Source organism: Apis cerana, linkage group LG16 (genome assembly GCF_029169275.1).
Source record: "Apis cerana isolate GH-2021 linkage group LG16, AcerK_1.0, whole genome shotgun sequence".
Classification (NCBI taxonomy): Eukaryota; Metazoa; Arthropoda; class Insecta; order Hymenoptera; family Apidae; genus Apis; species Apis cerana.
Window position 1 is genome coordinate 5,342,835 of NC_083867.1, and position 17,996 is coordinate 5,360,830.

The following is a 17,996-nucleotide window of genomic DNA, read 5'->3' on the forward strand; positions in this document are numbered from 1 at the left end:
AACGTATCACAATTCTCAAACTTGAAAAAAGAAAATATCCCTAAATTAACCTAAAAGAAAATTCACCCGAAACCAATTTCCTTTCCTCCAATAAATTACGTCCTCCAAAATTGCATCGTGAAAAATTTCACCAAGAAAAGTCATCGAAAGACGGATAGATAATAATAATAATCGCGATCGGGATATGAAAATAATAATTGAAAGAAGAAAAAGAGAAGAGGAATCTTCCCCTCGATGAATGGGTCGGTTCAGGCCAAGATTACTTTGCCACTCTGAATCTGCCGGTCCACTTTGTATATCGGTATCGTCCTACACGCAGCGTTCATGGGCACGCATATATGTGGATATATCGTGCATTTAGTGACTCACTGACAAACGAGGCATCGCTGCGGAGTGTAGCGAGAACGTGCACGCCGCCCGGCCCCTCTGCTTTCCGACGCCCGGCCTCTCCCCGTTCTGCTCTGCTCTGCTCTCTCGTTTCGCCGTTCCACTCGCGAAAATGGTTTCCGCGCGATGGCCGTGAGTCAGTGGAAGAGATCACATGGCGAAGTGCTAAATATAATTGACATAGTGCAAGCCCACGGGATCCGTGGATCGCGTCTCTTTCTCTCTCGAGGGAGATATAATTTCACGGAGATTCGTGCTCGATTTTTCGCCGCCAAACACGCCATTGACAAATATTTACGAATTATTTATTGTGCGGTGTTGTTTGTTGTGCAACAATTCGAACGAAATTTTTTTCCTTTCCTCCTCCGTCGAGCGTTCTCCGAGTTTCGGGGGGAGGGAAATTTTCCTCTTTTTCTTTTCTTTTTATTTCGTAACGCAAAGTGAAGAATCTTTTTTTCGAGAAAGGTGTGCAATCGCTGGGACAAGCTGTTCGAACGGGGAACGTATGTTGTATTAGCTGTAGGATGGATGGATGGTTCCCTTTTTTTTAAGCGGGGGAGAAATTTTCAAGGGGGATTTCGGTTGTCGAACTGTGCACAACTGCGGTGCCGGCCACTTGCGGTAAGTTGTCTGTCTTGTTCACGTGGTTGCTAATTGAACGCTTAAACGAGATAAATCAGGCTTGACGATCGTCGAGATTGCGCGAATACGATTCTGAATGTAATTTGCGCTTTCTTAATGCTTCGAGGCATTACATCATAGCGGTTGGTTCACAACACGGGATTTAATTAATTCATGTCGTAGAACGGTTTTCGTTACTCACCATTCTCTTATTATTATCTCTTCGTTATTTATCGCTTTTATATACATTTTACAATTTTACGCGAGATTTCTATTTATATATATACGTACATATATTTTCAAATTATCGCGCGTGGAGATAAATCTTCGCGCACGCGCAATAATAAAAAAGAAAAAATTCCTCGATATGTTGTGAGATTAATTTAATTCGAATCGATAAGGAGATTGAAGGAAGGGGACTTGTCGATCGCGCGTGTTAATTAAATTAAACAAAAATTAGAACGAAATATTTCAGATATGAATGAGACCAGGAAACGTATTATACGGAATCACTTATCTCTTCCCTCCCCGCACGCCATTTTCCTTCCTTATCCATCGTAACGCAACATCAGCATTTAAACGTTGAAACACGCGTCGAGGAATTCAAAAGATATTTCAAAAGACGATATTCATCAATCGAGACCATTCTATCAACCCGTCACTTTTCTTTCCTATCTTTCCTCTCCTATCATCCTCGCGACGATGAAGAAGGAGGGCAAGCGCGAAATTTAAAGAAGAAAAATATTTTCCCTTCCATCTCTCCTCTCTCTCTATTGTATTTTCACGACGATAACGATATTTAAAGCGATTGTAAAAAGAGGAAGAAGAAAAAAAAGAAAAAGAATTATCATCGAGGCAACGTCGCAATGTCGATTATAAGAGAGAAACTGTTTTATCCGCGGAGTTCTTTTTCGAAAATTCGGAATTCCATTTATCATCCCCATTTCGTTCGCTCTCAACCCCTTCTCGCGAGATTGTTCCCGAACTTTTCGGATTTCTTATCGGCCGTCCACGTGTCCGATCAAAAACTCGAGCTGCGATAAATAAAGCTTCAATTTCTCGTTCCACCTCCTCCTATGTCCATCAATTCTTCGACTCGAGGCGCGGAAATAAATTTCCCCTTCGCCGCCGTCCCTCCCAGAGAAATTTTATTCCCGATTTTCAACCTAAATCAACCATCTCATCACACTCCCTCTTCCTCGTTTCTCGCTATTTCGAGAATCGATTGGGTTACTTTTCTCTTTTTCTTGATTGTTGAATTTTTCGACAATTTTTTTCCTTTTTAAATTAATACTTCAACATTCGAATACGATCGATCGGAGTATTAAACTTCGTTATTTTTGGGTTTTGGCTTTAAAAGAAGGGAGAGGGAGAGTGATTTTTAGATCGCAAAAACGGTGTTTCTTTTTTTTAAAATTAATTCTTAAGTTGAATATCGCTGGAAGAAACTCTTATTGCATTCGTTTTCATCGATAACAATAGAATTCCTCGCGTTTTTAACTCCTCGTAAAAAAAAAAATTATGGAAAGGATGAAAATTCATATATTCAAATGGATTCCCGCGGTGAAAAGAGACGGATCTCGGTGTGTCTCGCTTCCGTCGTTCAAGAACGGAATCGAGGTATCGATGCAATCATTGTGCCATGCCCATTAACTCTTTTCAAGCAAATCAAGCGTACGTTTTAACAGTGGGATTGCCAGTCGAACGACAATGTTCAAACTTCTAACCGAGCCTTCTTCCTCGAAAAAAAAAAATAAAATCCAAAATCGATCGTAAAATTAGAACAACGATATCGTTGAAAATATTATTTTAACCAGTCCTCTGTAAAGATAAGACTTTAGGAAGAATATTACATTTAAAAATATATATCGTTTTTTCTTCTTGCATCGATTTGAATTGGATCGAAAATATATCTGTAAATTGATCGAATCGATTCGGATTAACAATATAACGAAATTTGGACAAAATTTATTACTTCTTTTTTTTTCCATACGATATTTCAGAAAGAATATATTTTTTTCTCGGCGTATTTGGAATCGAAGAGACGGGAAAATGAAGGAAGATAAAAGAGAGGAGAGGAAGAAGAAGAGAAGAAAAAAAAGAAAAAAGAATTTGAAAAAAATGAGAAGATGGGGCGAGTGGGGTAATATGCAGAAACCATGAAGACCGTTAGCCACCGTGACGCAATTTCCGGGCGCTTCTATCTAGAATTGGCACTCCCAATGGTCGCCAGAGGACCGATGCACTTCAAAGCGGAGCCCCCGGACTCTTTCGACTCTACGATTCGTTGATTCGATTCGTCCATTTTCCGTCATTTCTCGTCGCACGAGGGAGAAAGACGGCCAGACGTTTCCAAACTTTTCTACCATAATTGAAATAATGATGCATAAATGAAAGTTTGGCCAATTCTCGATTTGGAAGGAAGAGGATCGAACTGGATATCGGATGAAGATCGTTCGGGGGAAAAGAGAGCGTGATGATACGCGACAGTTTGATATTCTCCCGGAGATAATTTGATAAAAAAGTCTTTAAAGACTCTTTTTACGTTCGAAAGTTTGCTTTTTTTTAAATAGCAGACTTGTTCGAATCGAGGCTTGCTTTCAATCTCAAGAAAAAGAAAGAGAATAGGATTAACTCTGGAATTAATCGCGAACAAGATCCCTTTTTAAATACCCGTCATGATCTTGGGATATCCTCCGATTAAAAGAAAAAAACTCGCGAGGAATTCTTATCTTATCATCCCCATTCCTCCCTTCCTTTTCGTTCACATCAAATATTTCTCTTCGTATTTTTGTTTCCCTTCCCTTCCGAAGAAGGAGAGCTTTACCGAAATTTAATCAGGGAACGAGAGATTTATTCATCGAAACTTCTCCTTAACTCTTAAAATCAACGTCCTTGTTCGACATAAAACGAGTTTACCTACGCAGCTTCATATACGGCGAAGCGGACGGTCGAGAAACTGGAGAAATTTGAGGAATGAGTCACTTAGGAGGCTGACAAATCGTTGCATCATTCAATTACGAACGCATTCCTACTTTATCTCTACTTTCCCACGAAAAAGAAAAGAAACCAATTCTCAATCGTGATTGGAAAAAAAGACTGGCAAGTATCTCAGCGATGATCCCTCCTTTCGAAAATCGAAACCCTCCAGAGAGAAGGAAAAAACCAAATCACAAATAATGTTCCATCGCGAGTTTTGCAAGAGGTTCCATCGTGGAAGGAGAGGGAAACGCATAGAACGAGAGAAGTAGTAGGAGGGGAGGAAAAACGAAGGGTACGGAGGAAGAAAGCACTTCAATCGCAGCACTTTGGCCGGAGCCGCGTAATTTATGCGTTCAATACCCGGTCCAGCCATTCCTCCGGAAAAAGAAAAAAATATATATATATATATATTAATTCCGACCTCCTTTAAAAAGTTATCGCGAAAAGGAGGTTGGTCACGGTTGGTTAGGATGGAGGGGGAGGAATCGGGGGTGAAAGCGAGCCACCAACTTTCTCGCGGCCGGTGGAAATGACTCGGGCGGTAAAATATAGCCGCGGACAAGTCGCAGGTGCGGCCACGCGTAGGAGAGATCGGCATCCTCCTCGTTACGGTGTACTTCTCTCTTTTTTCTTTTCTTCCCTTTTCCCGCTTGGACGATCTTTTTGGACGATACGAAGATCGATCGATGTTCGAAAAAATGAGAGTCGAAAAAATGAAGTTCGATTTTTGGACGAGAGTGATCGAAACGTTTCTCTGATAAAAACGTGGGATGATGTAACGTCACTGTTCACGGTCTTTCTCTCCTCGGCGCACACGTGGCGAGCGAGGTTTAAGGCAGTGCGAGAAATTTTTCCCGGGATTTCGGATGCATCGATCGATAAAATTCGTTTTTCGACGGAATTGGGATCGTTGTGAAACGCCGCAACGTGTTGCGCGATTCGAAAAAAAGGGGGAAAAAAGAGAAAAAATTGTGCATAAACACTGCGGACTCGCGTAGAAGAGAAAAATAGAAACGGAGAATCATCTCGTGTCCCTTATTCATCGTTTTATTCGTTTTTGGTGGCGAAAAATTTGAAAGAAAGAAAAATATATAGATTATGATTACGATTTTCGTGAAATAAAAAAAAAAAAATATCCACGAAGGTAGGTCGAATATGTAAAAATGTCTTTCGAGTTTGGAAAAGAGAAAATATTCGTTCGTGTCGAAAAGTCCTGTATTTTTTCTTTTTCTTTTTTTGTTTGAAGAAAATATAGCAGAATTTCATTTTTAATTGGAAAAATTTATAATTCATTTGAACCAGAAGAAATTAAATATCGCTCTAAAGTGCACGAGCAATTTCATCTTAATTTCCATAAAGAATTTCTAGCGTAGATTCGAGGAGTGGATATCACGAGTAGAACACCGGAGAGGGAGAGGGAAATTAATTAATTAATTCGATTCATTAACCCTGGCTCGCTCGTTATAAGGGATGAACGTTGAATGGCCGCATATATCGCGGTCGAAAGAAGAATTTTCCGCGCTATTGCACCGACCCCCCCTCCTCGATTTCTTACAGTCATCCGCCTGTTATACGAGATGGGAAAGGATCCAACTTCCGCCGTTTCCGTCCCTTCCCCCGTCCCCCTCCTACGTTCTTCCCCCACGTTTCAAAATAATTCTTTCACGCGAGAATTTCCGATACGACGTCTCTAATTTTTCCTCCAGGAATTTATTTAACTTCGGCCGAACGTTTTCGTAACGAAATTACGTTTAATATCGATTCGATATTCCGTGGACCTTTCGCGGAGACGAAAGGTGGTTTAATTTGAGCTTGAATTTTTGAAGGAACGAAAAATACGAAGCAAAGAAAAATTCTCCTCGAATATGAGAGAATATTAAACATCGAGACGTGTCGAGCTAAGCTCCTCGATTATTACTCCCACGTTTCTTCCCAATTTATGGATTCTCGAATTCGAAAATTGGAGAAAATCGTCGATCTCGAGATTTTAAATCCTCGATCCCCAATTATTATTCCCATGAATTGGAATTTCTTCCCAATTCGTATATTTTCGAATTCGAGAATCTCCCCTTTCGCTACGGGTCCGATTTCTCCACCGCGGCAAAAATGTATCCGAGAAAGATCGTTAGCGACCGCGTTTACGCCTCACTATAAACCCGAGTGCTTTGATTATGTTTATTGAAAAAAAAACTCTCCTCGAAACGGGGTATTTATAACTTGTAAACACGCTCACATTTCATTACACTTTAGAATCGAATAACATTATAAAATATAAAATAATATAATATAATTGTACGATAATAATAACTGTTAGTAATGATGAGAAACGAATGATAAAAACAAAATACCGATGCTACATTTCCAGAGAAAGATACTTGACGTACAATAATTTCAATCGCTCGTCATATGTACAATACGCGGCGTCTTACGCAGACCGACTATAGTCGCCTCATAGAATATCAGTGGCACTTTACGCAAACCGACTATAGTCGCCCGTAGTTAACGAAACGGTTAAAGTAATTTTTACGCGATTGAAAGCAATGTACATAACACTTCTCCGACAACATCCTCTCGAACGAATTCGCGGCCGAAAGAGAGATGCTTTTTGGATATCTAGTTGCCGAATCGAGAAAGAGAGAACAACAGGGAGGATCGAACAATAGGATTTATATATATAAGAAAGAAAGAATAATCGCCACGAGGAAAGAAGGAGTATCCTTTTTGTACAACAATGTTGTCTCTGCGGAGCAGCCGGTAATTCTCACGTTATCGTCTACGGGTGAAACTGTTGTATAGAAAGGAGTGACGGGAGGAGAAGGGAGGAGGGAGAAGCGTAGTGAGATAGTTAAATAAAATCTGGAAATATCTCGACCGATAATACCGACCGAGCCAGCCTGTGGTGACGCGATCTTTTTTTTTTAATTTTCCACGCGTCCATCATCGATTTTTGCTGTATTTTATGTCAGCAGAAGCCGACCTTCTTGGATGATTCCTTTTTCCTTGGTTGGCATTCCGCGGATTCCGACTCGACCTATTTCTCCTCATAACGAGTTTCGTTACCAGCAAGGGGAAAATAAGATTTTTACATTATTTTAAAGTAATGGGTTTGTTTGTGCCGTGCACCTGAATACAGTCCGGCTGGAATTTTTGTCGCCCGTTCTCCAATTGGGTCAACGTTGTTTTATACGATGTTTGTATTCTCTTATGTATTTCTTTTCTTTTCTTTTCTTTTCTTGAAAAGCGAGTGTAGACGAACAAACGAGTAAGGGAAGTCTGTTCACTCTCCAATCAATTTTCGAGAGAAAATTGCTCTTTTAAAGGAATATAAAGGGATAGTATATCGTTTAGTAAGTTTTTTTTTTTGTTTCTTGAAATGAAGGAAATTCGACAAATTTGATACTTTTTTCTTCTCTCTTACTCTCTTCGAGTGAAAATAAACGGTGTTCGATTATTTTTCGAGACAGTGCAGTTTTATTATTAACGAAGTCGGTAATTTCGATGAAATCATCGCCTGCCCGCTGTTTATTATCAAAGGAGTAACAACGAGGGCAATACGGTTCTTAACATTTCCATCGTTTGTTTTATCATTTTCGTATAAACGCTAAGCCATTTTGTTTCTGCCTATAATCTCGATACACGTACGTAACAGAATAAATTTACAATATTTTTTTCGATCGAATTATTATCGTCGAAGAAAAAGAAGAAAAATTGAATAAATTCTCTGTACCTATCTCTCTATCTATTTATTATTATTATAAAATAATATATTTCTCCGCAGTTAAATTAAATTAGATGCAATCAAAGGCAATGCATTAAAAATATTATCGAATAAAGTTACTTTAACCACTTATTAAAATGCTCGTTTTTATTCGTAGCTATTCTCATATAATATTCGCAATTATTATTACGTCTCGAAGGATAAATTATCAAAGTAATTTTATTCGTGATTTCAACTGTTAGATTTTCCCCATGGATGCGATTCTTCTCGAATAAAAAAAAAAGGAATCGATAAATTTTCCGGATATCACGTTATATTACGAGATAAATAAATATTACTCGATTAGGATCGTCTTGAAAAGCACAGCTTCATTTAGATTATCGAAAACGTAATTATATGGCCGCCCGTTTATAAATCAAATTAATGAAACGATGGCGATAAATCTAAATCTTTTTTACCCGATGGTGGTAAAATGGAGGTGGTCAGTTAAGAAGTTAAATAACCACAGATTATTAACTCGATTAATTATTATTAACCCTCCCTCTCCCCATCAAAACTTGTTGTACTTTGAAGGATATAAATCGGATAAACACACGGCCAGGGAACTTTTTTAACTTCGTCCTTAGATAGATATTATCTCGACAGGGCATTACTTTCGCGATACAACGAGCAAGCTTTTCCAATTAACTTCCATCTTATAAATATTCATGCCTCGAATTCGCGCTCACGCCCAAACGTAAATCCAGTTTCTTTTCCTTGCTAAAACCCTCATTCCCCCTCCCTCCTCCTTTTTTTTTCTTAAACGAATTTTCAAACTCGAATTCCTTCGAATTCGTTCCAGCAACTTTCTTTCCCAATTAAAAATCCGATTGGATTCGATCAAGTGTTAAATTTCGCAACAACAAGGACCAAGATTTCGAAGATTTTGATTTTTTTTTTAGAAAGAATATATATGCATAATCTCAAGAAGAAGATACTCTTGGAAAATAAAAATTCTCACTATCTTTTATAGAAATAAAATGCAAACAACAAACGCGCGATATTTTTTAATATTTCCCTATTATTATTATTATAAAATAAAATTATTATTATATTCTCAGTTTTTTAAATAAAATCAAAAAAAGAAAAGAGAAAAATAATAATCGAAGTGCTATAAATATTAGAAATTCACTTTTGTTTTCGCCTCGATCGACAACATTAATACGTGAGGCAAGAGACGACGCCTAACAAAGGTCAACAAACACTTGGTGTGCCCGTGGAACGAATCATTTCTCGCCGATACGACAGAGAGAAAGGTACACACGGCGAGCACGAGCATCGAGCACCATTAACGACGCATCAGTTTCTCTGGCACGCAACTTTTATTATCCCGTGAAATTTCCACGAGGCAGACTTTTCAAAAGAAGCAAAGAGCAATCCGTAGATTTTAATGGTCGTAATGTCTCCGTTGTTTTGAGTTCGCCCGGTGTGTGTGTGTGTGTTGGAATGCTCCAAAAAAATTCCCCCTTTCCATCCATCCATTCGAAAAAGCGAATGAGAAGGAAAAAGAAGAAACGATTATCACGAAAGTCACCCGGATAATTAATTTTTCGAGTTGAAAATTTCTCAACAAAATTGAGAGAATTTTGAATGTGGAAATAGTGGAAAAGAGTTTGAGAAATTTGAGTTAAGAAAAATATCCGTCGGCAATTGCCTCGAAGAAAAAAGATCGCATCCTTTATCTCAGGAGGAATAACGAAGGATGTGGCGATGTCTCGAAGGAAGCGCGTGAAAGAAACGTTCGTCGCAGTTTGGCAAATATTCTTAAGCCGCTTAAAGATCCCTCCCCTTCCTCCGTCCACGACGTTGTTTACGCGCGAGGAAGGACGAGCAGAGGAAAAACTGTTCCGCTTCAGCAATCTGGACGACCTTTCTATCTTTTCACCCGAAATTAACGATGATAATTAGCCGGTGTGTAAGAACCAGTAAGAGCTCGCCGTTTCCCCATCTTTTTCCTTCCCTCTTCTCCTCTTATTTTTCCATTTCTCTTCTCTCTTTTTCTTTCTGTTCAGTTGGAACAGATCCTCAGAACAGAGAATCAATCGCTCTCGCGAAAAATTTTTCTCGCGAGTGGATCGTGTATTCCATTTGCAAGGAGTAATATATAATCTGTCCACGTTAGTTTTAGAATACATTCGAGACAACAGAGAATTCGCTTTCTTCATATCTTTCACCGTTATTTTTTTCCCCCACCTTTTCTCCCTCTCTCTCTCTTTCTCTTTCTCTATGACTCTCTTTCTCTCGCCGGCCACGTGTTGTCGGCCGTTAGAACGGCGGTTCTCTTTCGTCGGAGCATCGGACGACCGAAAACCGCTTTTGAAAACGAACTTCTTGTCTCTCGGTTGCTTCGTGCCTTAACCAAGTTGGTACCAAAGGCTATTTTCACCAACGAACTCGTAACCCGATACACATCGAGCGAGGAGAGTTTGTTTCGGTGTTTCTGTGCAGTTAGAAAATCACTGTGAAATGGCCTTCGGGTTTCCTTTTAATGAAATGCGCAACTTCCGACTTGTTAATGGGACCTCCCCCTCTCCTCGCTCTGTTCAAAACAGAACAGCGTTTGCTCTTCGCTTTTTCTTTCCAAGATTTAATCCAACACTTTTCCAAAAGAAATATTAACGTTTAATTATTGAAAGAAGAAGGGGAAGAGGAGGAGGAAAAGAAAGAGGAGAAGGATGCGGGAAATTAAGGGCATGCAACGCGTTTAAAAAAGATGTTTAATCGTATAAAAACATCGATTTTCTCTCTCTTCTCTTTCAAAGATTTCGAAGATTTTTAATTACGTATCGAATTACGTATAAATTTTTACAAAATATATTTTCGTTGGATTTTTTCGTTTATACGCGTTAATTTCATCTTGGAATTTAATTAAACGAACTTAAAACGGATGATCGTCTTATTCCTCGAGATTACGAGTTTAATTCTTGTTCGTTTGGAAACGTTCTCGATCATTGTCATTCTACGTGAAATAATATCAACTTCCTTTTGTATAAATATTTTAATAAACTTTAATCAATTGATCGACCCGAGATAATTTTTCTGCGATAAAAAAAAGGAAAAAGGAAAGAGAAAAAGAAAAAAATTTGTTTGTATTTAACTCGCGAAGAAATTCGTCATGCATAAATAAAACGCAATGAAATTATTCATTTAATTTTCTCCACTGTTATTACTGAAACGTAGCGAATACATTAGAGAGATTTGAATACATTTTGAAGAGGAGAATCTTAATCACCGAATTGCATAATATCGAGGAAATGGTAGAAAGGCCGGTTTAATATCTTGCGAGGTAAAATCTCATTATTATGGTTTTGAAAAATGTGAAGTGAAAAGAGGAATTAAAATTTCCAGATAGACAAAAGAGTTAATTAAAACGATTTTTCTTCTATCTTACATATACATATACATACATAAACCTTGCAAAATCCAATGTTCCTTTAATCTTAGATTCTCGATCTCCTTCGCCCTTCCCATTTTTTAAATTTATATCATACGTTCTCTTTCGCTCGATAATTATTCGTAAAAAGAAAAAAAAAAAAGAGACAAATAAAGAGAATCACGAAGAGAAGAGGGACACAAGGGGCTCTCGACAATAAGGCGAAACGACAAGGTTCTTCTTCCCTTTCTCTCTGGTTGGGGTGGCGAGGAGGAGAAAGAAAATCGTCGATTTTCTTCTCCTCGTCCCCCGAACAGTTGTCTCCGAGTGTGGCGTCAGCGCGACGTCCAAAAATAGGGGGCTGTATTAGGGCGTAAGCCCGCGGTGGCTCGTTTTCGCACGGCTCACCGGACCGCGAATGCATCGTCTTCGGCTGCTGGTAATTTTAGATCTGGAGGAGACGTCGCGACGCGGATTTCCACTCTGTTCCTACTCTCCACCGCGAACGATACGAACTCGGCGACGTTTCATCGACGTTGCACAACCTCTCCCAACAACGCTCCGCGTCAGAGGAAATGCGTTCCGTCCCACGATCCCCCCGAATCTTTCCATCTTTCGACGCTTCCGTTGCGCGGGCGGAAGATTTGATCGCATTTGAGCCGATAATTTTTTTCGATGAGGAGAAATTGGCTCTTTTTTTTGTGGTAGATGATGAATGGAGAAATTCGGGAAATGAATAATTTTCTATGAAATGAAACGAAATATCATTTCATTTTAATAATTCGAGGGAATAAGAATTTCCAAGGGAGAATTTATCGTATTTGAAATTTTATCATCAATTGCGATCTCTCTCTTTCTCTTTACGGGGACGTTTTATCCTGTGGATTATTTGTTGCCGTTTAAAATACCGGTTAATACGCGCGACGAGAGCGAGTTTAACTCGCTCCTGTAACCAATTCTATTGAACTTTTGCGGTAAGCTGATCGATGACGCAAGTTTTCCAATTATGTAAAGTTATAGTTTGGCGGCGGTTAGTTTCTAACATGATAACACACGTTGGGAACGTCGTGTACGTATGCAACGACGTTCTTACCAAGGCAAATCGAGTTCGTACAACACTCGCTTATAAACCACTCGCGAAACTTTCATTACGCACGAGGAGGGGAAGATTAAAATTATCCCATATCGAATCGAAGATTGAATTGCAATTTCCATGGAAATGGAAAATCCGAAATTTTTAACACCTCGCTTTTCGCGTTTTCTTTTTTTTTTTCTTTCGAGCGAAGAACGAAAGATTTAAACATTGTTTCCCTTCCTCCTTCCTTCCCGGATGTCAGGGGAAGGGATTCGCGACACTGTCGAATAATAAAACTGCGATTAATTGCCTCCTATATAACGTCACATTGTGTACAAGTGCTGGACATTTGCCAACACCGTTATTGCTGCAAATAACATTCTATAAATAATACAACTGCGACAAGCGATCTCGGTAGCCAGCTTGCATCTCGAGTATAAGTCTCGTCGTTCAACGTCTTCCAACAATCGATCGATCTTGGAGCAATGTCGATACGCATATCGGAGATATGCACATTTTTATGTCCTCGGTTAACCTATATCTGTATCTTCTTTACCGACCTAATCTTCGTTATCGACCAATCTTCACCTTGACCAATCCGATTCTCGAATTCCTCATCTAGGGGAATATTTGCAAAATGGACGTTGCGGATGGATCCTTCGATAAACTGTCTAATCATCCACGCTCGTGATTTCTACATAAGAAATCGTGGGAACGCTAATCGTCGCCGATAATAATTTAAATTTACATTCAATCGAACGAAATAATTATTTATGGAGGTAATCAAGAAATTGGTTCGCCTTTGGGAATTTAATTATTTGCCTGTCTTTCGTATTTTATCGATACTATGTTTCCTAATAAGGGTTTCTGAGGAGGCACGGAGGACGAGTGAAAATGACAAAGCTCGGTCGGCTTATCGGTTCGTGGTGTTGCACGTTTCATTAGGTGTTCTTGACACGCCCTCGTAAAGTTATAGTTCAAGCAAGTTTAATGGGATCAATTTAGTTATTTCGAGCGGGTTTGTTTACTAAAACGGGGCTAAATTTCCTTAATCCGACGCGGAAAAATGCCGCGTATAAAAGTCATTAAGGGGTTAAATAGGATCGTTTGACACTTTTACTGCTTCATGCCCCCACGATTTATTGCATCGTGTAATTTCTTTAATTTTTCACGTCGCGTTATCGCGGACTGTTCGAGAGCTAACGAATCTGATCGGGGAGGAGATTCTTCCCTGGATTAATATTTTTCGACACAATGATCCGTAATTGTCCTTCATCCTCCAGGCAGCGTGTGCAGCTCATTAAATTCGATTCGTCGCGTTGCCATTCAATTCTTTTTACCCCGTAAATCTCACTCGTCCGAATTTTTATCGGAATTGGATGGAAGAAACTAAAAATCGAAAGGAATCGAAACGAGAGAAAATTATTCTTTTTCTCAAGAAAAATTTGAAAAGGATCGAAAATCAGGAGAAAATTATTCTCCTCTAATTTCGATTGTAACGCGATTGCAATAAAAAATAGTAAAGCTGAAAAAAAATCTGAAAAGGAAATGTAAAAGAAATCGATGCAATCATCGAGAGAAAATTATTCCCCTCTAATTTCGATTGCAATAAAGAAAAAAAAAAAAAATGGTAAAGGCGAAGAAAAATCTGAAATGTAAAAGAAATCGAGTAAGATCGACGCAATCATCGAAGAGAATTATTTCAGCGGTGAGTAATCGTTTGCGTGATGTAATTATAGTGACTATGATGTAACAAAGGAAGATAGGAAGATCGTGGAAAGAAATTACGAAGGAGGGAATTCATCCTGCATTATTTCGAGTATGAAATTGCAGATGATATGATAAGCCTGGAATGCAAAGGAGATTCGCTCTTCCGCCAGATGCGGTTGCCAAATATTTGACTCAAAATATCATTCTGCATAAATAATGTCAAGCGGGAAGAAGGACGGAGCGAGTGTATTCACTTGTTATTCACTTGTTTCGGTTTGTGTAATCAACACGAATGAAAATATAACGCGAAAACGATAAAGCTAATCTTTATGCGTGCAAAAGTGAACGGAATTTTTCCGAATACACAAGATCGATCAATCGAAAATATCTGTACAAAAAAAATATAAGAACGGCAAAGAATAAAAAAAAAGCTTCGTTCGTTCTTAGAACGCGAGATTATAATTCTGACTGAAAAATTGTCGATTTTGAATCATAAATTAATAAAACATTGCATTCCATCATCTTAATCCAATTCTAAATTTCGATTCAATAATAATTCTTATTAATAAAGAATCTCGTACACTTTTCTTAATTAAACCTTCCATCTCTCCTTTAAACGCAAGAATTAAAAGTAATTCCAAAAAAAGAAAAATCTCCTTTTAAAAGCTTCCCTGGTCCTAAAGGGTTGCGTGTCCCCCTCTGACGCCACTCCTTGAGGTTACTCAAGGGTCGAGCAACTGCATACGGCGTCTTTGTACGGCATAGTTACGAGAAGAAGAAGGCGAAGAAGAAGAAGAAGCGACGGCGAGGGGAGTAGGGAGGGGAAGGAGACAGAGAGAGAGAGAGAGAGCCTGGGTAAGTTATCACTCGAGTCTGGACCAGGAATAGTCGCCATGTGGTGGCAGCCGTGGGACTGACTATTTTCGGGTAAAGACAAATTTGGCGCGATGCGCTACGAGGGAGCAAAGCAAGCCTCGTGGTAGAGTCTCAAGTGTAAGCTTACATGTGCCGGGGGGTGTCGGCCGCGACACGGAGAGGCCAATGGGATCTGTGCGGCCATTTTTAGAGGGCTCGTTGAAGCAACCGTGGCTCAAAGCTTTGGCAGCATTCAGTCTGAAGCAGCCAGCCGGCAAGGAGGAGGCCGATTTCCGTCCGACACTTTTCGATCGACACTTCTTCTACGAAATCGCGCGATCCTCGGCCTCTCTCCCTCGCTCTCACTCTCTCATTCACTCGCTCTCCACCAAGGACCATCCACCGCGGGGCCTGGATCCACCGCCTCTCCCTGGATCACCTCCTCTCTCTCCTTCCTTATCCATCTTATCCGCCGTGTCGATCGACAGAGGAGAACAGGAGGAGAAGGAGGAGGAGGAGGAGGAGGAGGATCCACCCAGGTACACGCCACCCCTTTGCCCAGAACGGATCCTTGGACCTCCGAGTGGATTACGTAATACGTTTTTTCGCAAGATGGATACATCACACAGTGGTACACGCGAGCAGAGAACGGAATAATTCGTAATTTTTGAAGGAAGAGGATCGAGAAAGAGGGAAGAAGAAACCGGGCGATGCTGTTCCGTGCTTCCTTACTTCCCATAGTGGATGCGACGTATGGAATGTAAAGAAGTATGGAGCTGCGCCCGGACGTCGCGTCGTCCTTGCAATTGGATGGAGAGAAAAAAGAAAAACGAGAAAGAATGAGACGGACGGGTCGGAACAGCTGAGAGAAACTTGAGACGAACAGTGATCCTTTTTTTTTTCTGTTTACTTCTTGTTCCCTGTGGATAACGATATGTGTATATACAATATTCTCGCGGGAAAAGGGGAAAGGAAGAAGAGGAGGAAGAAAGGAAGGAAGAGAGAGAGAGAGAGGGAGAGGGAGAGAGGGAGGGAGAGAGAGTTTTTTGTGCAAAGAGAGAGTTTTCGCTGTCGAACGTTGGTTAGGTACGTGGAAAGGGAATGTACAACCGGTGCTATATAGTTTGGTATCGATAGGCTGGATGCCAGAAATAGATGCCGGTTCCACGTATTTTGTAACGTGACTCGGAACATCTTTCCATGTGGCCTCTCCCGCCTTCTCTATTTACGGTATGCTCCGTGGCTAACCATGTGGTCGCCAGCTTTATTTAAATTGGCAAAATATTTCCCAGCCCGTTCCCAGCCCGGCCCCCTTCTCCCCCCTCCCCCTCCCGTGACTCGATTCATCGTAAACTAGAGATTTTCTTCTTGCAGATGACGCGGGAGATGCAACCGATGCCTGGCTAGGAGGACGCGCATTGTAAAACCGCACTCTCTCTCTATCGTTCCCTCTCTTTTTTTCTTCTTCCTCCTCCTCTTCCTCCTCCTCGAAGCATTCGAGTAAGTATATACACGATATATAAACGATCACCTTTTAAAAATCTAATTCTCTTCCAGTTGGATTGGGCAGAGTTGATATTATCCATAATAAATCACGTCTAATTTTATTACACAGGCGGAGACGTGGACGTGCAGTAGAGTTGCAGGCTGGCAGCGAGGAAGGGAAAGGAAGGGAAGGGAGGAGAGGAGAGGAGGAGGAGGAAGGAGCTGGAGAGGAAGGAGATCCTCGTCCGGCGTTCGAGTCAAAAATAGGACGTGTACCACGCACGGTCACAGGCATATTTCCATAAATGAGTTCTCCGGTTACAGGGGTCTATTTCCGGCCCGGCGGGCCGGCGACCCGGAGTTGCACAGCCAATTACAATCGGCTCCAGGACGGATCTCTCGTTCTGGGAATCTGGGAGGAATCTGCATTAACCGTTGCAGCGAGGATTTTCGATCGAAGGGAGGATTTTCTCGAACACGCGCGTGTTTCTTTCGCTCCTCCCTCCGCTCCCTTCCCCCCTCTCCTTTCCCACGCCGTGAGTGAAAAATTAAAATGGTGGTTTTTGCTACGAGAGATTACTATCATCGTCAGTGACGGTCGTCTCCTTCTTTCCTTTCTTTCACGTAACACGTAGTCGTTGTATACGTATGTACACGATGAACGGAGATTTCTTTGGAATCGTTAATTTTTCTTTTGTTTGCTCGTGGAAATATATGTATTCGAATTTGGATAATAATTTGGATTCGTCGTTGTAAGTGCGAGTTACGTCGCGGTGAACGTTTATTTTCAAGGATAGGAAGTCGTCAGGCACGAAAAAATGACGCTAATTAATGACGATTAGTTTTATATATGAATCGGCGAGAGAGTATGGATCAATCGTTTTTAACGAGATGAGTAATTTTGCTTCCCTTTGCTCTCGAAGAATCTAGAGGTTATTTTCTATCTTCGTTCTCGAGATACAATAACTTTGTGCTATTTCGGATACATGTAAAGTCTTTCTGCGTTTAAAAATTCTGTATTATTATTATTATTATTATTATTATTATTATTATTATTATTATTATTATTATTATGAAAATAATAATAGAAGAAATTTGTTCGCAATCAAAGTTGTTTCGATAATTTATTTTTACGCGCATATTCTATTAATAAAAGTTAAATTATTCGATCGAGCAATTGTATTATATAATCGCTTGCGCAAACTATTAATAACTCGCGTGTTTCAAATATCGTATTCCTATATTTATATGTTTACTTTGTACGAAAAGTTTTATTTACGGAGAGTACTATTTTACGATTAATTGCATCAACAACTGTGTATCAATTATACAATAATATATATATATATACATACACGAATAATGAAGAATAATCAACGTCGCAATAAAAAATCGATATAAATAAAATTATTATCATATCATTATTACTTTGGATAAAAGGAAAAAGATAATTTTATTTCGTATTATGCAAGATCAATGTCGAAAAATTGTGAGACATTTGTTGAAACATTTCCTTTGGTATCGGTAACAAATTGAAACTTTCATCGTTATCATATCCATATGTCGGTTGCAGTTCACTCGAGGCCCGTAACACGGCGCTGAACGATAGCCAACCAGAACGATAATTTCGCCTCGCCTCTGGTAAAACTTGCCTTAACTTCTTCGCTTAAAATTCCCTAATTTCAAAGAGCAACATCGTTGATCATTCGTCGATTCCTTGTTAACAACATAACCACACTTTTCCTGGTTTT

At 39.8% G+C, this 17,996-nt stretch overlaps 1 protein-coding gene and 1 long non-coding RNA gene across 7 annotated transcripts in view; one reads left to right on the plus strand and one right to left on the minus strand.

The window, feature by feature from the left end:
- Positions 1 to 17,996, minus strand: part of LOC107993230 (E3 ubiquitin-protein ligase MIB1) — a 468,131-nt gene that overhangs the window by 10,377 nt on the left and 439,758 nt on the right. The window lies entirely within an intron of this gene.
- On the plus strand, positions 368 to 17,652 carry LOC108000396 (uncharacterized). Of its 5 annotated transcripts, none has more exons than XR_001766528.3 (4): positions 368 to 1,008; positions 3,012 to 15,990; positions 16,135 to 16,260; positions 16,376 to 17,652. It is a non-coding gene; the product is annotated as an uncharacterized LOC108000396 (long non-coding RNA). The 5 variants fall into 5 exon arrangements; XR_009833198.1 differs by having other exon boundaries at positions 376 to 1,008; positions 3,012 to 15,846; XR_009833199.1 differs by having other exon boundaries at positions 376 to 1,008; positions 3,012 to 15,391.